We start from the raw sequence: 7,429 nt of genomic DNA, 5'->3' as shown, positions 1-7,429 counted from the left end.
GAAAAATTAGACCTTGAAGATATTATCGGTGCTGCTTGACTTCTGATGATTTTATTACTCCTAACAACGCTACTATTTTTCAATAACTTCTCGAAAATCGTCCCCTTTTAACACTCACCCGCATGGTTCTTCTCCTATTCCTTTTACCTGTGATGAAGTTCTTAAGTGCTTGAAGTCCTTTAAAAAAGGGAAGACAGAACTTTGTAATAATATCCTTATTCACGAAGTTCCTCTTTATATACGCCCTATTCTTTTTGGTGCACGTCTTGTTTCTTTAACCAAACTTGATGGTGGTATTAGACCAATTGTCATAGGGTCATTTTTCGTCGATTAGTCGTAAGGTTATAGTAAATAATTCCCTTGTATTACCCTCACAGTTAGGTTCTGAAGTTAGATGTGGGTTCGAAGTGGCCTCACAAATAGCGCGTATAAACACTGAGACGAATTAGGTTTACTGCAAGTTGCATATGAGCTCATTTTTACCCTCTTTCTTACAACATTTACTCAAGTATTGGAATTTCCTTAATTCCTGCTATGGATTTTCCTCGTTACTCAAATTCGGGGAATTTTTCATATTCTCTGAAAAGGGAATTCAGCAAAGCGATCCACTAGTTCACATGCTCTTTACTATAGGTATTCAGGATTTGATCAAAAATTTTAAGCATTATTTCAATTTAGACCTAATTTATAGTATCTCGACGATGGCTCTTTTGGCATATCTTTTTCCCAATATTATATCGGTCATCGAGTATTGAGATGGAAGCTTCGAAATTTGGTCTTTCCTTAAATATAAAAAAATTCGAGATATCCTCCCTCAACAATAAAGATATAATTCCTCCTCCAGACTTTAAAATCATTCCGAACAAGGAACTCTGCCTTTTAAGTTCTCCTATCGGCTTTTCAACTTCCTATTATCTAAATTTTTTTGACAATTTGTTTCAATCTCTTTTTAATTCGCTAAAGATTCTCATCTTCCCATGCATCAGTTTTTTCCTCACCAAATAATGTTTTTTATATAAATTCTTGCACATTTTTAAATCTTTTCCGGGTCTCCAACATTTTCTCCTTAAGTTCCTCGAATAAATTTAAACATTTCACCGAATCCCTTTTAGTCCCATAGTCATTTGCCTCCTTGCCAGCTTACCGGTGAGTGGTTGGATTTTAACCCCCCAATTTTGCCAAGAACGATCCACGTCTAGATACGGCCAAACAATCTTGGCATACTAAAGTTCTTCAAGGGTCCGATCACCCCGTTTTTAAAGTTCCTTGTTTCCATGTTTCAATGTGCATTTGAAAAACTTTGTTTGTGCCCCGATCTAACTTCAACTACTGAGAAATGCAAAAAAAATCCTTGAATAGATAGACGCGATCCCGAATAGGAAAAAGGAAATGTTACTCACAAACGATGAGTTTCAAATTGCCATTGGCCAAAGACTAGATTGTCTTATCCCGTCCGTTGACATTTGTACTACCTGGCAACAAGCAAGTTGATCTATTTTCTAGGCATTGTTTCTCTTGCCTTAAAGTCAGCGGCCGTTTTTTGCGGCATGACGATCTAAATAGGTTGATCGGCGATCGGCAAACCTTTGATTTTGGCTGAGTAGTTTGGAGTCGTTAGGTTTTTTAAATAAAGATGATAGGCATCCCTGGTAGGTTAACATCTTGGCTCGGAGGCAAAAAACCTCATTGATGCAAAAAGCATCTGGCAAAAATACACCAATTTTTTAAAAATTAATGCTTAATTATTTTGAATCGCCATTATTTTTTATAAAAATAGATTGATGATCCTATTATCAAGAGTGCTTATACATAGGAGTCAGCTGTATCACTATTTTGTTATTTGCGCTTTGACTAATTGTATTTATTTATTATATCAATGCACTGCAATCGACGTGCAAACTACAAATGTAGCTGCAGCTGACTTCTATTGTGTGGACATTTTAAATGCATTTAATGAATGAATCGCCAATCTCATAGTTTATATACATCATTGAACTCATACTGAATAACAATTACTCCGTGATCTTTAGAACTACTCTTAATTTATAATTATTTTAACATTGATTTTTTACTTAAATTAAAAAAATTACAAAAAGTTTATGGCGAAAATTATCTAAAATTTATAGGGTTAGTTCTACAAGTGCTGGAATATATATCCAGTTGGATTTAAAAAATTCTAAAATCGCCCTCTTTAAATAATTTATAAATGAAAGATCCATGGATTCCATGCCCCAATACGACATATATACTAGTAGATTAACGATTCATTATTTAAAAGTGTACATACCTAGGACTAGGAGTCAGTTGTAGCCCCATTTTGTGGTTTACACGTCAACTAATTGTCTTATTTATCATTAATATAAATTAAATATCATTAAATCGACGTGCAGACTAATGATCTGCATCGGCCCTAATTTTTCAAGCCCTACGCGATCCGAAATTTAAAAAATTTGTCTGGCCCGACACGAATTCAATAGAATTTATAATTACTTGTTCAGAAAAGCCTGAAAATTAAATAAATTATTTGTCTGCCCGACTCGAATTAATTTAAATATAGAGAATTTTAATATCAAAAATATTCGTTTCTTATAGGAATTTTAAAATATATCAATTTATTCCACAAAATTAAATTTTATCATAATATTTAAAAGTTAAACCAGACCGGCCTGGCCTGAATTTTTTTAAAAAAATATAAAACCCGAAATTACTTTTTTTAAATCGGGCCGGTATAACAAGCCATAAAATAGTTTTTCCAGCTGACTCCCTTTTAAATGTATTAAATGAATGAATTGCCAATAATAGTTATATCAGGTACGTAGCCAGGAATTTCATACAGGAGGGGGGGGGGTTAGTTTTTTTTATATTTAATGAATTATTTTGGGGCATTAAAAATTTATTAATAAAATATTGGAAAATTTAAAATTTTAATAGCGAATCGGTTAAAAAATATTATGGCTATATAAACAGGTATATAAATAACAATAAAATATAACATTTTCTAATGATTTAAAAATTTAATCAAAATATCATTCATAAAGGTGGAAGTTTAATCTTCTGTGATATGTTACCAAATTTTTAATAATTTGTTCTGTTTTGAGGATTAGATCTCGATGAGTAAAGCTCATCTATTCAATTAAATTCAAGTCGTACTTTATATATTTTTTTATTCTCTGTAATAAGGAAAGGTTCTCTCATTTGTGCATGTACTAATTGGTATCATTGCAAAATATACAGTAATTTTAATGTATTAAAAACTTATAAAAATATTTAAAAGTATGCATTGCTTAAAAACTGTATTTCTTGAAGGATTATCTGCAAAAATAAATCTTTTATACCATCTAAATTCTGAAATTAATTGGTCTTCTACATTTATGCCTATGAATATTTATAGATAGAGCCTTTGATAATCACAAATCCTTCCTTCATTTGAGTCAAGATTAAATCCAAAAGTGGAATAAAATCGATATATAGTAATCCTTGAGTCCAAGTTAAAATTGGAACGCTGTGAAAGTCGAGCCTTGTGAATCTTGAAATCATAAAATTACAAAATAGGCTCTTCTCGATCCAAAATGCTGCAACAGCTTGATGTCGAAGGCTATCTTGTCGTGCAGGCTTTTTGCAGTTTCTTTTTCCGGTAAAACAAGAAACCTCAGAAATAATTATTTTCAACAAATATTTGAATCTGAACATTTACATTCTATAAAGTCATAGTTATTATTAGAGATAAATTAGATAGAATTTTTTTTGATTGATAAAATTTTCTTATTCAGTGTTTAGACCTTGTTCTAGGGCGGTTTAAAATTAAATTGCAAATAGCAAAAGAAAATGTTTTTTTAAAAAATGAAAAAACATAAAAAGGAAAAAAAGAAAGAAAAAAATCAAAACGATAAGTAACAATGCCACCTAATACTTAAAACAAACCAAAATAGGATGTCATCGTTCAAAATCTTTTTAGCCTATACTAAAAGTAGTGATGTAAAGAATTTTTAAAGAAAATGACGCTATTCGTAACCTTCTTCTTTACTTTAGGTATCGAGTATCGACATCGCATTTCTCTTTTTTTGTAACGATAACGCAAAATATTACTCGTTATTTTTAAAATTTTATAAATAATTTAAGCCGAACCACCAAATTCCTTCATTTTTATTTTAAATTTTCGTTGTCAATCAGTCAAGATTGTTAATCTAATTAATATTGAATCAATCAATGTATCTTATTAATTTTATAATTTATTTTATAAAGAATATTATGTCAATTGTAATTTTCTCCAAAAGATGAGTAAAGCCTATACTGGCTTTAATATGACATTTTTTACAACAATGAAGAAAAATAAAGGTACAAAGCTTACACTTTGTAAGTGTAAATTGTGTCCCAACTCAAATATTCTAACCTCATGTATGGAATTTTTAAAAAATGGATGAGGATCTAATGATTCTTTTGACAATGAACCAAGCTTTTTATTAAATAAAGATAGATTCAAATTTTAATAAAATCCCCCAATTAAAATTTTTATTTATCCAATATAATACAACCCTCCTATCCTTTGCGCCAGTTGAACGTATGTTTAGCAGAGCGAAAGCTGTTTTTTTATATATAATATTAATTTTTTAAGTAACGAGTAACCCGTTATTTATTTTAATAGCCAGAAACGCGTGCTCCTTTTTCACAAGATAACACGTAACCCTAACGCTTTTCTTTTTTCAGACATAACGAGTAACGCGTTTCTTTTTTGTAGTAGCACTACTAAAAAGCAATTAAATATCCAAATTAAGCCGACAGGACACAGCCTTAAGGTTTTAAAAATGTAAGAAAATAATCTTCAAATTTTCGTGAAATAAAATATTAATATACAAAAAATAAATATTTGCTAATATTTAGAATAGAATATGTTAACCTATTTGAAATAGAATACTTAGCAATTCACAATTCATGGAGCCCTTTTATATTTTTTTCCAAAAATGCTTGTTATGGATGGGAGGATAATTCTCTTCTCTTCCCCCCCCCCCCACCAGGCTGTTACGTATCTGAGATATTTTTCAAAAATTTTACTACTGGGGGGGGGGGGATGCGAGCCTGGTATATATACATCATTGGATTTAATGTAGAATTGGCTATCGGATTCTACTATTAATAAATGTTCTATCTATCAACGGAAAATATGAAGCAATGTAGTTAGCTTGGTGGATTATATTAACTACATTGTATTTGTTTTAATTTTGAATCCCGAAGAAATGTCCTGGACAAAACGATCAGGGCAAAAGTAAATTCTAAATAACAAAAAAGACTACGGACAAAATTACTTTAATATTTATTTTTAAAAAATTAAATCAAATAGGGGTATTTAAAAATTACCCTTTTTTAAAGCCTTTAAATTTTTTTCTAAAATTGAGATATTTTTATTTGGGTGATTTGTTCAAGACTTTCTGTCCTGGTAATTTTCTAATTATAATAACTTTAAGTGTATTAAAAACATCATCACCTTAATGTCAAAATTTATTTATTTACATATAATTATAATAAACATATATTAATTTTTTAAAATTTTTCGATTTTACCACTTTGAATTTGGAATATTTATTTAAATAATTAACAGACGATTTTTTTTTTAAAAAAAATTTTAAAAAAAAATTACTCTAATTTAAATATGGATAAAAATTTGAATAATCAAATTTGTAATCTTATTAAAAATTATGACCTAAATTTATGGGGCAAAACGATTTATTTGAACATTTATATGATAATTTTTATTTAAAAAAATATGCCTTATTAACCCTCTTAAGGCATGAGGTTCCTGTGGAGGAAAAAAATTCTTAATTTTTTGGTGGGGTAACAAACAGATCGTTCAAAAATAACCCTTCTCATAAACCTGCTTCCCTACTTAAACTTGACAAAGTCTTTAGACCCATAGCCAATGGCATTACCTGGTCTTGACTTTGCCAAATTAGTAATATACAGGGTGAAGATTACAATATCTCACAAAATTATCCTCAACTTAGGAATTAACAATAAAGGTAAATATAAAGCTTTCCTTAACAAATCTAGTCCCAATCAAAATAGATTTTTACTGCCCATTCTTATTATTCAGAATTTTATCAGTTCTGCGAGACTGTCATTTTAAACTCACAAAGCTAATATTGGGCGTTATATTTGCTTCTTCATTAGAATGTATCCAACAGGGTATGAACCAATTTTTTATTTGACAAAATGATCCAGACATCAATTATCAAACACTGATGTATTAAAATGATAAATGACTCGCTTGACCAATTCAACCAGGCAATAGACATAATAAATTCCTATGAAAACATAATAACAAATACTATTAAGAATTAGTACAATCATTCAACCATAAGAGAAGGTGACGGTCACCCTTAGGCAATGAAGATTCTTCTAGAGTTTTTGACTTCAAATGATCTTACACATGCCCGCAACCTACTGCAACTTCGGCTCATTAAACTTTCCTTCTATTAAAGAATTACTTGAATTTCAATAATTCTTTTTACTTAAGGTTGTCGCGTATTTTTCAATATCTTGCCATCCTTGCTACACAAGAGAATGGGGTAAAAATCTTGATAGAAAGCAAGATCAATTTTAAATTCGGGGAATTATCTTGACTGCAGACAGTCTATTCCGCAAGCATTTCACATCCTCCCGTTTATCTTTCCCTAGTCAACCCCTTCAATTGCAACTGAGATCTGCTCTTGGTTGGTTGTATTTCTTAAACCAAGTCACCTCTTTATTTTTTCAGCTTCATCGGGGGCAATAAATTTTATCACCACAATCATTACTCTTCGTCAAAGAAAGGTTATGAATATCATAAAAACATTACTTCAAGTAATCTTGTATATGTGTAGCCAGGTTTTTTCTAAGGGGGAGCAGGGAAGACTATTAGGTGGGTTTTCCCCCATAAATTTTATTAGAGGTTTTTAGCTCTACATATTATAGGATTTTGGCTGTATTAGACTTGTATAAAAGTAATTATGGGTTTTAACTTTTTTAAAATGATTTTTTTTGTCTATAGTGATATATTGTATATATTTTTAGGGGAAGGGGGGGGGGGGGATTTTTTATTAGGCTTAATGATAATTAAGAGAAAGGAACACCTCCCACCTCTTTCCAGATAATGATGTTAGTCATAACCTAATTAGCTCGTATTTAACTGTCATAACACATATCATGCTCATGTACACTATGTCAAAATCTTGTAAGCTCAAAAGATCAGCATTTCCTTTAAAAAATGTAGAAGTAGATTTATAGGATATATTAAATGCGACGATATTATAAATTATGTCTTCAAATCTTGACATTTTTTCCACCCTCAAGAAAACTGGACTAGTAGTACTTATGAAAGAGTAATGAGTTCATAACCTACGATCTATAATCTATAGATTCACTTCACTGAAAGCAAACCCTCTTCAAGAACTTATAA

The sequence above is a fragment of the Gordionus sp. m RMFG-2023 genome, chromosome 5, assembly GCF_954871325.1.
Source record: "Gordionus sp. m RMFG-2023 chromosome 5, tfGorSpeb1-WG-v2, whole genome shotgun sequence".
NCBI classification, from domain to species: domain Eukaryota; kingdom Metazoa; phylum Nematomorpha; class Gordioida; order Chordodea; family Parachordodidae; genus Gordionus; species Gordionus sp. m RMFG-2023.
This window is presented reverse-complemented; position numbering follows the sequence as displayed.